The sequence below is a fragment of the Oryx dammah genome, unplaced genomic scaffold, assembly GCF_014754425.2.
Source record: "Oryx dammah isolate SB20612 unplaced genomic scaffold, SCBI_Odam_1.1 HiC_scaffold_1, whole genome shotgun sequence".
Classification (NCBI taxonomy): domain Eukaryota; kingdom Metazoa; phylum Chordata; class Mammalia; order Artiodactyla; family Bovidae; genus Oryx; species Oryx dammah.
Window position 1 is genome coordinate 100,322,489 of NW_024070185.1, and position 13,354 is coordinate 100,335,842.

Sequence of the window (13,354 nt, forward strand, 5' to 3'; positions counted from 1 at the left end):
TGGGACTTGGTGATGGACAGGAGGCCTGGTGTGTTGCAGTCCATGGGGTCACGAAGAGTCAGACATGACTGAGTGACTGAACTGAACTGAATCAGTGAATTTAGCAAAGTTGCAGGATACAAAGTCAATACACAGAAATCACTTTCATTTCTATATACTAACAATGAAAAATCAGAAAGAGAAATTAAGAATCAATCCCATTCACTATTGCAACAAAAGATTAAATATCTAGGAATAAACTTACCTAAGGAGACAAAAGAACTGTACACAGAAAAGTATAAGACACTAATGAAAGAAACCAAAGATGACATAAACAGATGGAGAGATATTTCATGTTCCTGGGTAGGAAGAATCAATATTGTGAAAATGACTATACTACCAAATGCAGTCTACAGGTTCTGCACGATCCCTATCAAATTACCAATGGCATTTTTCACAGAACTATAACAAAATATTTCACAATTCATATGGAAACACAAAAGACCCCAAATAGCCAAAGCAGTCTTCAGAAAGAAGAATGGAGCTGGAGGAATCAACCTTCCTGGCTTCAGATTATACTACAAAGCTATAGTCATCAAGACAGTATGGTACTGGCACAAAAACAGAAATATAGACCAATGGAACAAGATAGAAAGCCCAGAAATAAACCCATGCACCTATGAGTACCTTATTTTTGACAAAGGAGGCAAAAATATACAATGGGGAAAAGACATCCTCTTCAGTAAATTGTGGTGAAAAAACTGGACAGTTACATGTAAAAGAATGAAATTAGAACACTTTCTAACACCATACACAAAGATAAACTCAAAATGGATTAAAGACATAAATGTGAGATCTGAAACTATAAAACTCTTAGAGAAAAACATAGGCAGAACACTCAACATAAATCAAAGCAAGATCCTCTTTGACCTACCTCCTAGAGTAATAGAAATAAAAACAAAAGGAAAAAAGTGGGACCTGATTAATCTTAAAAGCTTTTGCACAGCAAAGGAAACTATAAGCAAGGTGAAAAGACAACCCTCAGCATTGGGTTGGAAAGTAATAGCAAATGAAACAACTGACAAAGGATTACTTTCCAAAATATACAAGCAGCTCATACAACTCAATGCTTGAAAAGGAAACAACCCAATCAAAAAGTGGGAAAAAGACCTAACAGACATTTTTTCAAAGAAGACGTACAGATGGCTAACAAACAGATGAAAAGATGCTCAACATCACTCGTTATTAGAGAAATGCAAGTCAAAACCACAATGAGATATCACCTCACACTGGTCAGAATGGCCATCATCAAAAAGTCTACAAACAATAAATGCTGGAGAGGGCGTGGAGAAAAGGGAATGCTCTTACACTGTTGGTGGGAATGTAAATTGATTCTTCCATTATGGAAGATGGTATGGAGATTCCTTTAAAAACTAGGAATAAAACCACCATATGACCCAGCAATCCCACTCCCAGGCATATACCCTGAGGAAACTAAAATTGAAAAAGACACATGTATTGTTGAGGTCGTTTAATGGACTGGAACCTGGTGGTCTGGAGTCAACCAATAAGAAAGTAAAGGAAAGAGAAAGAGGCTGATATTCCTTGGTTTATGCAGAAAGCCAACAAAGCCCCTGGCATGGGGCTTGCTCTGTTCACGGAGGCCTCAGTCACCCTCTCGATGGGGTGAAGGTGCAAAGCGCCTTCTCGAGAGGGTCTTAGAAGCCCGGGCAGGAAGGTGGACTCAGAGAGCCTCTGCGCTCCAGGGGATCAGCCTGAAAAAGAGAGAGAGGGAGAGGGAGAGGGAGAGGAAGAGAAAGCAAGACAGGGGGACCAAAGCTCTGATGAAGCAGAGGTGTTCTATTCAACATTGTGTGGGTATTTATACTGTCTTACAAGATAGCTATTTTCAGCAGAGATAAAATCAAAACTTACAAGTTATCAAGGAAACATGAGGTCATGTATATGAAAAAGAGAGGGTTGTAAATAACCACTTTTACCATATGGTTCATAAAAAGGAAGAGGGTACTTACCACCGTATAGAAAAACTAACGAAGGAAATGCCTGGATTCCTCAGCCCCCGGGAGAGGCTTGCCTCTCCTCTTAATTCCTGAATATTCAGGAATTAATAAGGAACAGAGAATTCCTGACAGATCCAAAACAACACACAGGAAGCCTCCTGTTAAGTGCTTCCTGACAAAGTATCCCATTGTTCATTGCAGCACTATTTACAATAGCTAGAACATGGAAGCAACCTAGATGTCCATTGACAGATGAATGGATAAAGAAGTTGTGGTACATATACACAATGGAATATTACTCAGCCATAAAAAGGAACACATTTGAGTCAGTTCTGATGAGGTGGATGAACCTAGAACCCATTATACAGAGTGAAGTAAGTCAGAAAGAGAAAGATAAATATCATATTCTAGTGTACATATATGGAACCTAGAAAAATAGTACTGAAGAACTTATTTATAGAGTAGCAATGCAGAGACCATTAGAGATACTGAGGGAATATTTCATCCAACGATGGGCACAATAAAGGACAGAAAGGTATTGACCTAACAGAAGCAGAAGATATTAAGAAGAGGTGGCAAGAATACACAGAAGAACTGTACAAAAAAGATCTTCACGACCCAGATAATCTCGACGGTGATCACTCACCTAAAGCCAGACATCCTGGAATGTGAAGTCAAGTGGGCCTTAGAAGCATCACTATGAACAAAGCTAGTGACGGTGATGGAATAACAGTTGAGCTATTTCAAATCCTGAAAGATGATGCTGTGAAAGTGCTGCACGCAGTATGCCAGCAAATTTGGAAAACTCAGCAGTGGCCACAGGACTGGAAAAGGTCAGTTTTCATTCCAATCCCAAAGAAAGGCAATGACAAAGAATGCTCAGACTACCACACAACTACACTCATCTCACATGTAGCAAAATAATGCTCAAAATTCTCCAAGCCAGGCTTCAATAGTATGTGAACCATGAACTTCCAGATGAGGTTTAGAAAAGACAGAGGAACCAGAGATCAAATTGCCAACATCTGTTAGATCATCAAAAAAGCAAGAGAGTTACAGAAAAACATCTGCTTCTGTTTATTGACTATGCCAAAACCTTTGACTGTGTGGATCACAACAAACTGTGGAAAATTCTGAAAGAGATGGGAATACCAGACCACCTGACCTGCCTCTTGAGAAATCTGTATGCAGGTCAAGACTCAACAGTTAGAACTGGACATGGAAGAACAGACTGGTTCCAAATAGAGAAGGGAGTACTATGTCAAGGCTGTATATTGTCATCCTGCTTATTTAACTTACATGTAGAGAAAATCATGCGAAATGCCAGGCTGGATGAAGCACAAGCTGGAATCAAGATGGCCAGGAGAAATATCAATAACCTCAGATATGCAGATGACACCACCCTTATGGCAGAAAGTGAAGAGGAGTCTCTTGATGAAAGTGAAAGAGGGAGTGAAAAAGTTGGCTTAAAACTCAGCTTTCAGAAAACGAAGATCATGGCATCTGCTCCCATCACTTCATGGCAAATAGATGGGGAAACAGTGGAAATAGTGACAGACTTTATTTTGGGGGGCTCCAAAATCACTGCAGATGGTGATTGCAGCCATGAAATTAAAAGATGCTTGCTCCTAGGAAGAAAAGTTATGACCAACCTAGACAGCATATTAAAAAGCAGAAACATTACTTTGCCAACAAAGGTATGTCTAGTCTAACATGGATTTTCCAGTGGTCATGTATGGATGTGAGAGTCGGACTATAAAGAAAGCTGAGTGCTGAAGAACTGATGCTTTTGAACTGTGATGTTGAAGAAGACTCTTGAGAGTCCCTTGGACTGCAAAGAGATCCAACCAGTCCATCCTAAAGGAAATCAGTCCTGAATATTCATTGGAAAGACTGATGCTGAAGCTGAAACTCCAATACTTTGGCCACCTGATATGAAGAAATGACTCACTGGAAAAGACCTTGATGCTGGGAAAGATTGAAGGTGGGAGGATAAGGGGTTAACAGAGGATGAGATGGTTGGATGGCATCACCGACTCAATGGATATGAGTTTGAGCAAGCTCCGGGAGTTAGTGATGGTCAGAGAAGCCTGGTGTGCTGCAGTCCATGGGGTCGCAAAAAGTCGGACATGACTGAGTGACTGAACTGTACAGAGAAACAGACATAGAGGATAGACTTATGGATTTGGGAAGAGGGGAGGAGAGGGTGAGATGTATGGAAAGAGTAATAAGGAAATTTACATTGCCATGTGTAAATTAGATAGCCAAAGGGAATTTGCTGTATGGCTCAGGAAACTCAAACAGGGGCTCTGTATCAACTTAGAGGGGTTGGATGGGGAGGGAGATGGGAGGGGGGTTCAAAAGGGAGGGGACATATGTGTACCTGTGGCTGATTCGTGTTTGACAGAAAACAACAAAATTCTGTAAAACAATTACCCTTGAATTAAAAAATAAATAAAAATTTAAAAGTCTGCGATGACAAATGCTGGAGAGAGTGTGGAGAAAAGGGAACCCTCTTATATGGCTGGTGGGAATGTAAACTGGTGCTTCCACTATGGAGAACAGTATGGAATTTCCTCAAAAAACAAAAAATAGACTTACCATATGACCCTGCAATCCTACTCCTGGGCACATATCTAGAGAAAACTGTAATTTGAAAAGATACATGGACCCCAGTGTTCATAGCAGCACTGTTTACAAAAGCTAAAACATGGAAACAACCTAAATGTCCATTGACAGATGAATGGATAAAGAAGACGTGATAACATAAACAATGAAATACTGCTCTTCAGCCATAAAAAAGAATGGAATAATGCTGTTTGCAGCAACATGGGTAGACCTAGAGATTATCATACTAAGTGAAGGAAGTCAGAAAGAGAAGGACAAAGGCAAACGCTTCATCACTTACACGTGGGATCCAGAACATGACACGAATGAACCTGCCTAGGAAACAGAAACATGTTCACAGACACAGAGAAAGAGACTCTTTGTTGCCAAGGGGAAGGGAGACGGGGGAGGGATGCACTGGGAGTTTGGGATTCGCAGATGCAAACTGGTACGTATAGAACGGGTTAAAAATGTCCTACTGTATAGCATAGGGAACTATATTCAATATCCTGTGATAAACCATAACGGAAAAGAATATGAAAAGAATGTATATATAGATGTATAACTGAACTACTTTGATACACAGTAGGAATTAACACAACATTGTAAATCAACTGTATTTCAATAAAATAAATTTTAAAAAAGCAGTATCTCAAGGGGGAATTAATTCCAGGACCCTCCACATTTGCTCAAGTCCTTTATATAAAATGGCACCCCACAGACAACCCACTGAACCCCAAAACGGAGATCCAGACACTAACCACATGTCACTGCCTCCATTGCCCCCACCACGGAAGCAGTCTGGACGGCTGGTGGCAGAGGTGGTGTCAAAGGGCATCTCTGATCCATCTCCCAAGATGTTCCTTCTGCCTCCCTGTCTCCTGAGCTGGAGGGTTTCCTGAGTGCTGGACTGAGAGGCTGTGCTCTTCTTGGCTTTTCCAATGCCATACTTTGGGTTTTCTCCGGTTAGTGAGTGAGTGAGTGAAGTCGTTCAGTCGTGTCCGACTCTTTGCGATCCCATGAACTGTAACCCACCAGGCTCCTCCATCCATGGGATTTTCCAGGCAAGAATACTGGAGTGGGTTGCCATTTCCTTCTCCAGGAGATATTCCCGACCCAGGGATTGAACCCAGGCCTCCCGCATTGTAGGCAGACGCTTTACCATCTGAGACACCAGGGAACCCCCAAATCTCTCTCCTTCCTTCACTGCCGTTTATTCCTCTTTAATTTTTTTTTTCCCTTGAGGGATTCCATCACTTTCCTCTTTTTTTCTCCTCAAAGACTTAATTTTAGCAGGTTTCAGGAGGAATCACAGGCAATCATACACCCAGTATACCATGTTTAACTTGGAGTCCCAGCATTAATTGCCTCAATATAAGCAGCCTTACAGACCACACAACCAACCATGCTATTTCCTTAACCATTCTCCAAACACTTTATATACAGTAGATGTATTCATAAACCATGCCTTGAAGCAGTAAGGACATTTCTAGAACATTAAGCTTAAGGCTAATGTTAAGTATATCTAGAGAGTGACCTGGGAAGGTTGAAGTATGTTGAAAATGAAGCTAATGTGTTAATGCAGATAATATCCAAGAATCACCCAGGATTTCCCTGGTTGTACAGTGGAAGGGATGGAAGTCTGCCTGCCAATGCAGGGGACATAAGTTTAATCCCTAGTCTGGGAAGATCCCACACGCCAGCCTGTGCTCTGCAACTACTGAGCCCACGTGCTGCAACCGCTGAAGCCCATATGTCTAGAACCTGTGCTCACAAGAGACACCATTGCAATGGGAAGCCTGTGAGCTGTAACTAGAGAGGAACCCCCATTTGCCACAACTAAAGGAAGCCAACATATAGCAATGAAGACCCAGAACAACCAAAAATTAAAAAAAAAAAATCACCTTGATATAGAACTCTATCCCTAAGCTTGCACTTTGTTCTCTGTATCTAGTTCCTAGCTATGGCTTGCCTACAAATTTCAATGTATATTATGTTCTTCGTGTTCTACGGCTCCCTACTGTTTATGATACACTGGAGTTACATGAACAAAATTATAGGTTTTTTTCCTCCCTCCAAACGTCCACTTTAATCATGTTCAGTGTGTGCAAATGTAAAATAGTTAATCTCCTCCAAATGGAAGGTTGAGACTATTAAAGCAATAACAGGACAAACAGGGATTTTATATAATTAGTTGCTGTTTAAGTAGGAAATGTGGTAGTCAAACTTGGCCTACATTTAGCCAACTGTAGAAGCAAAAATTTCCCAAAAGACAATGGAAACTTGATAAGAAAAATTTTAGTGGCATTGTTAAATAGTAATTTTAAGAGCTATTTAGTAGGCAAAAATCAGATGAATAATACATATGCAGTAATATAATAGCTCTAAGTGAACTATTGTATAGAGAACATATGTTCTGTGGAGCATATGAAACAGCATACATATTTGGCCACTTAAAAAATTCAAAGGTTCTTTTCTAATCAATAAAATTAGAAATAAAGATGACAAATTCTTAATTTGAATTGAGAAATTTTGATATCCTATTTGATTCAGGTATTTTTACTCAATTATGAAATTAATCTGTAATGAAAAGGGAATATTTCCCCAAAGTGACACAATTAAAGCTGAAATCTGAGACCATCTGTTAGCTTTAAATGTTTTAATATTTTCAAGATTGAAAGGAAATGAACCAAATATTAATCTCAGTAATTTGAGGAGAACAAAACAAAGAGAAATAGTAATACCATTGAACCTGCATAATTGCTAGGCACTGTTTTGCATGTTTTAATCCTTACAAAAAGCAAATGAGGTAGGTAATTTCATTATCCTAATTTACTGATGAGGAAGCAAGTACAGGGAATAAGAAGCTTGCTTAAGATCACATACCTAGACTCTGATAAAGCCTTCATTCATGCCCAGAGAGTCTGGATTGAGTTTCTGATATTAACTACCATGCTAGACTCTTCCCTTCATATAAAAGTTGAAATTAATGAACTAGGAAAAAAAGTTGAACAAATAAAACCCAAAACTGGAGTAGTAAAGTATGTAAGGCAGATTCAGATATTCAGTAAAAATGTGATTGAGAATGAAAAAAGCAACATGCTTCACAACATAATTAGAAGAGATGAGACATATACATGAGAATATTAGGTAAAACTCTGTGGCAATAAACTTGAAAACCTAGAGGAATTTTGCTTGGTGTCCAAAATTGACTTCACGTATTCTGCAAGGGGATCAAACCAGTTAATCCTAAAGGAAATAAACACTGAATATTCGTTGGAAGGACTGGTGCTGCAGCTGAAGCTCCAATACTTTGGCCACCTGATTTGAGAAGCCGACTCATTAGAAAAGTCCCTGATGCTGGGAAAGACTGAAGGCGGGAGGAGAAGGGGATGACAGAGGATGAGATGGTCGGATGGCATCACTGACTCAATGGATATGAGTTTGAGCAAATTCTGGGAGACTGTGAAGGAAAGGGAAGCCTGGCATGCTGCAGTCCATGGGGTCGCAAAGAATCAGACACAACTGAGCAACTGAACAAGATTCAGCATAATAGTAATGTTGTATTGCGGTAACAACCTTCAAATTTCAGTGGCTTACCACCATAAAGATTTCTTTCTCAACCAAACTGCCCATCACAAATTGGCTGAGGACTCTAGACTCTGGATCATCATTCTCTGGGACCAAGTGGAAGAAGTAGTCATTGGGTGCTGCCAAAGGGATAGATGGATAAATTGCATACTGGCTCTCAAAATTGCCAAGGAATGACACGCCATTGCTTCTACCAACATGCTACTGGCCAAGCAAGTCACATGATCACATCCAACACCAAGGTAGGGGTGTGGGTAGTTGGGTGGAAAGAGCAAATTTATTGTTTGAATCTGAAGGTTGCATAATTTCTGTTTTAACAGGAAGAGGGGATAAAGGAAAAATGTGATAAGACCAGGCAGTCAAAGGAACAGAGTAAGCACAGCACCTATTGTGAACCCCAAGGGAAAAGCAGAAATAAAGGCATATGTTATAGAATGTTTTCTCAGTCTTTTAGTTTTTCATACCCAAATCTTCATGGAATATTTGTATTTCTCAGTACAATGGTGGCAGGTGGTTGGCAGCTCTTTGGGGGAAAACTTAAGTTCACAATAAAAAATATTGTGCAATATTTTTAACAGTCTGGGGAAAGTTTGGATTCTAGTTCACATAGAATTGGATTATAGTCCAATACTTTGGCCACCTGATGCAAAGAACTGACTCGTTGGAAAAGACCCTGATTCTGGGAAAGACTGAAGGCAGGAGGAGAAGGGGATGACAGAGGATGAGATAGTTGATGGCATCACGGACTCAATGGACATGAGTTTGAGTAAATTCCAGGAGTTGGTGATAGACAGGGAGGCCTGGCAAGCTACAGTCCTGGGGTCGCAAAGAGTTGGATACTACTGAGCAACTGAACTCACTCGCATACAACTGAGAGAACTTCAGAATTATCAACAAAAATCATGTGCATCTCTAATGGTCTAAGAAAAGCATCCCAGGCTTAGGTGAACACAAGGCAGCCCTGTTAGTTTTTGGTAATGAAATAATGCTTTAAGCTTTTTATGTCCCAACATTACAATTTACTGTTTATTCAATTAATGTGGTCTGCAAGGAGATCCAACCAGTCCATCCTAAAGGAGATCAGTCCTGGGTGTTCATTGGAAGGACTGATGTTGAAGCTGAAACTCCAATACTTTGGCCATCTGATGAGAAGAGCTCATTTGAAAAGACCCTGATTCTGGGAAAGATTGAGGGCAGAAGGAGAAGGGGCCGACAGAGGATGAGATGGTTGGATGGCATCATTGACTCAATGGACATGAGTTTGAGTAAACTCTGGGAGTTGATGATAGATAGGGAGGCCTGGCGTGCTGCAGTCCACAGGGTTGCAAAGAGTCAGACACAACTGAGCAACTGAACTGAACTGAACGTGTCTTACTCAGATTTTTGGAAACTTGGGAATTTGGGGATTCTGTGTAACACATCACAGTTTTTTCTACTTAAAATTCCAAGTGTTTGTGAGGATCTGCAGGAATAGAAACTCTCATACACTGTTGATGAATATGTAAAATGGCAAACCACTCTAGAAAAAAATCATCAGCTCCTTACAAAAATTAAGTATACACTTATGACCTAGCCATTCCATTCCTTGGTATAAACCAAGAGAAATGTAAACATATGTTCATAAAGGGATTTGTAAACGCATGTTCATAGTAGTTATTTGTAACAGCCAAGAACTAGGAAACAACCCAAATGTCCATCAACATCAAAAGGAATAGGTAAACAAATTGTTATGTGTTCATGCAATGGAGCACTATGTGTGTGTTAGTTGCTCAGTCGTGTCTGACTCTCTGTGACCTCATGGACCGTAGCCTGCCAGATTACTCTGTCCATGAAATTATCCAGGCAAGAATACTGTAGTGGGTTGCCATTTCCTTCTCCATCAATGGAGCACTATTCAGCAACAAAAAAGAAAAGAATATTGATAAACATGACATGAATGAATCTCAAAATAATTAAGCCGAGTGAAAGCAGAACAAAAATAGTACATACTGGTAACTGAATTTGTATAAATCTCTAGAAGATGCAAACTCTAGAGACAGAAAATGGAAACGTGGTTACCTGAGGCTTGGGTGGCGATGTGGGAGGAAAGGATTACCAAGGGACAGAGGATATTTTGGGGGATCACAAAGATACCTCCTATCCTGACTGTGGTGATGGTTTCATGGGAGCATCTATGTAAAAACATCAGATTTAAATATATGCAGTTAATTGTCAATTATATCTCAAGAAAGCAATCATTAAAAATAGGAAATAACTTTCTGGTTAGCATTTTCACACAGAATCTCTGATTTTCATTAACCTGACTTTCATTTCTGATGGTCAGTGGGAAATGCCTATATTTGGAGGTTAGAACTCATGACTTGCCCACATTACACTGACTCACAGTCCTCAGAGAGGAGGCTGGAGGAGCGCTGGGCTATTGTGGGTGGAGGGTGCTTCCTTAGTTCCTAAAGGCACTGGAGTTGCTGGGTAAGCGAAGACTCCAAATTCACTCACTTTCAGCCAGATGCTTCTTCCCCACCAGGCCCTAAATCTGAGGTCCAAATTCTGAACATACCTAGGGGTGCCCTGGGCCCTGGTAGGTGAAGTTCCCAGTCCCCAAACACATTGAGGGCTAGCTGTAACCAGCAAGCAGCTGAGATCAACCAACCACCTGCTGGCTCCAGGTTTTGCCAACACAGGTCTCCTGCAGGCTCTAAGTTTTGCAACTCCTGTGTGGAGAGGTATGGGGAATTCTAGACACCCAGGTTCTAAAAACATCTGCGCCAGCCTCATACTTCCCAGTCAACCCACAGCCCCCTTGGGAGGCCTTCCCCTACACGCTCTGTATCGACTTAGTTTCTCTGGCTTGCAGAGAGTCTGAGGAACCCTAGCAGAAGCCCCCAGACCCCAGGCTTTCAGGAAGAGGCCTTCCAAAGTGGCCCATGTGGCCTCTTTGCATCTAACTCAGCCCTGACCACTTGGCCACCATTGGATAGTGTCGGTCGCTCAGTTGTGCCAGAATCTTTGAGACCCCATGGACTGTAGCCTGCCAGGCTCCTCTGTGCATGGGATTCTCCAGGCAAGAATACTGGAGTGGGTAGCCATTCCCTCTTCCAGGGGATCTTCCTGACCCAGGGATCGAACCTGAGTCTCCTGCATTCTAGGATTCTAGTTTACAGATGTGTGGGGGGAACTAACTCATTTCATCTTTACATAAGCATTTTTTCAGCTTTGGGTGCACTTTAGAATCACCTGGGGAGCTTTAAAAAATCTTGATACACAGGACCTCTGGAACTACCGTTCACATTCACTGATTAAAGCAAGGCACATCTAATTTCAATTTGCTCAGGAGAAATGTAAATTTTTGGTGGACAACACAAATATCACAGCCCTAGAGGAATGGAAAATTAGAAGACAGCAGTTACCAAAGATGATGGCTCAATTGTTCTACAGATACATTGTCTATAATATAAATGATAGTCTCTAATGAAGAGATCCTCCCAAAGCTATTTGAATCATTTTCAGGTAGAAAACTCCCTTATATATTTTATGAAGTTAGTATTATCTTAAATAAAAATCTGATAAGAATTGTTCACTAAAAGTACACTATGGATGAATTGCAATGATGGAGATAGATAAAAAATTATAATTATTAGCAAAGTGAATCACCAAATGTGTTAAAAGCATAATCACAGCAAACACTTCAGATAGTACTTACTGCATGTGAAGCATTGTTCTAAATGCTTTGCAATATTGAGTAATTTAATCTTCACAACAATCTATTATTTAGTAGTTACTAGACTTCCCAGGTGGCACAGTGGTAAAGAATCTGCCTGCCTATGCATGAGATGCGGGTTCCATCCCTGGGTCAGGAAGATCCTTGGAGGAGGAAATGGCAACCCACTCCAGTATTCCTACCTAGAGAATTCCATAGATAGAGGAGCCTGGCGGGCTACAGTCATGGGGATGCAGAGTCGGGCATGACTGAGCAACTGAGCATGAACACGGGCACTTCTAATAAAGAATTAGGGGATGCTTCCATACCAAAAAGGAGAGACTGTGCACTTCCATTTGTGCCCCCAGGTACCTGGTCACCACCCACTGACTGAGCGTGCATCATTATTATTCCCCTTTTACAAACAGAGAAGACGTAGATGGATTCTTATTCTGTTCCTTGCCTTACAGCTGAGAGGAAAAAGTGCAGTGAAAGAGAAATGAGAGCAACAAGCCAGTGGTGGGGGGACGCTTTTTACAAATCTTTTCCTGGCCTTAAACAATGGGGAGATGTGGGCATAGCTGTCAGTTTGGGGAAGAGGTATAGCAATATATGTATTATACAAGATGACCACAAATGTAGGAATTTCTTTCCTTTTTTTTTTTTTTTTAGAATTAAGACTCATATTTGTCTATAAGAATCTATGAGTCAGGACCTTACCTGCTGGTCCAGTGGTCAGGGAGCTAAGATCTAACATGCCTCCGAGCCAAAAAACCGAAACATAAAAAACAGTAGCAATATTGTAATGAAGTCAATAAAGACTTTAAAAGTGGTCCAAAAAAAATCTTAAAAAAAAGTGTGAGTCAAATTAGGCAAACTGATTTGAGGAAATGGAAAACAGTACAGCCCAGGCACAGGCTGTCTCCTGAGCTCCCCTTACACAGTCCCTCCTTTTCTTCTGAATCCTGCAAATCTGCTCTTCCATTTTTACCTGTATGTTTAGAGAACTCTAGTGCCTTCAGCTCACTCAGAGTCAACTCAAAAGACTGGATCACATTCCAGAAACATCCATCTCCCTCCATCTGGCCAAATCTTGTACCTGCCATGTCAGAATCTTTTTTCAAGACTCCCAGAAGACTGGGCAAAAATGGAGCGGGAAGAGCACTGTGGCCAGGCTGTAGGCGGTGGGGAGGAAGGGCCATGGGTTCTCTGCTCTTCTCTCAAGGCTGACTGCCAAATGCGCACGCATGTGTGTGTGTGTGTGAGAGAGAGAGAGAGAGAAAGAAAGAGAGACAACTAGGCCGCCATATATTCATGGCCTAGTGTTTTGTGAAGAGATTTTCTGAACCAATTGCCTTAGAGTTCCCATCTCTCCAACTCTACCAATGGGAAAAATGCTAAAGGCCCCACAATCTTTGGTCTGAGCTGAAACACACTCATGAAAATATTACCACCAGAC